Raw genomic sequence first — 1,087 nt, forward strand, 5'->3', positions numbered from 1 at the left:
TACCTCGGTATCTTAAAAGTGGCATCTAATGTTTTTTTTTTTCTTTTAGACAAACAAGCTCTGTTTACCATCATACTTATGCTTAAAGTTTTGGGTTATCCTCTTCTTATATATATATATATATATATATATATATATATATATATATATATATATATATATATATATATATAATTGTGGTTAACCTGTCTATTTATTGCCTGTCAATAATCTGGTTCTTGAGAACCTTGCGTCTCCTTCACCTGTGTCAATTTATTGGTATAATTGAGCATTCATTCTATGTACCTATCTGGGATAATTCTAATAGAATTGTTCCTTTATGCAAGCTATGTTGCATTGGTTTTCCTCCTATGCGGATATAAAACCTTTGTCCAATACAAGTATTGTGCGGAAAACTGGTCGATATTTCATATTGACGCAGTGGTCCTTTACAAACTATGCTTTACTTAATATAGGGCGAGACCACTATATTAGCTTGCCTGGTATTCATACATAGATATATGTACTCTTCGAGACTTTTCCAGAGTCTAGTAGGACTCTTCCCTGTAGGGGGCAGGAAGCTCCAACATAGTTTATAGTTAGTTGAAAAGATGTATAACGGTAACATCTTAGGTCTCTAGGTCTAGTCGACCGGGAAAAAATTACCTCCGGGGAGTACGGCACGTTCTGAGAATCCACAGATACAGTAATGCTCTGGTACACTTCAATCAGGACGACATGGCTTGAGCCCAAAAAACGGATTTTGAGCGAAGGGAAAAATCTATTTTTGGGTGAGATGGCCATGTCGTCCTGATGGACCCGCCCTTGCCTTTCTAAGAAAGGGCTCTAGGACCCCTCCCTACATACAGTATCTGTAGCACCTCGTGTACGCTACAAGGAATACAGATGGCGCCAGGATTGGCGCCAGGCACGCATACGAATCGGGGGATAGGGAAGCCTTGGGAGCGGCTCCCCTTTTTCTTTCCCGAATTCGTATCTCGCCAATCACCTCCTACGAGACGAAATCTCTGTCCAGGATGTAGATTGCCATGTGACGTGTCTAGAATACGTCCTCTGATATGTCGCGATATCCCTTTCACGAGGGATA

This window comes from Palaemon carinicauda, chromosome 1 (genome assembly GCF_036898095.1).
Source record: "Palaemon carinicauda isolate YSFRI2023 chromosome 1, ASM3689809v2, whole genome shotgun sequence".
Taxonomy (NCBI): Eukaryota; Metazoa; Arthropoda; class Malacostraca; order Decapoda; family Palaemonidae; genus Palaemon; species Palaemon carinicauda.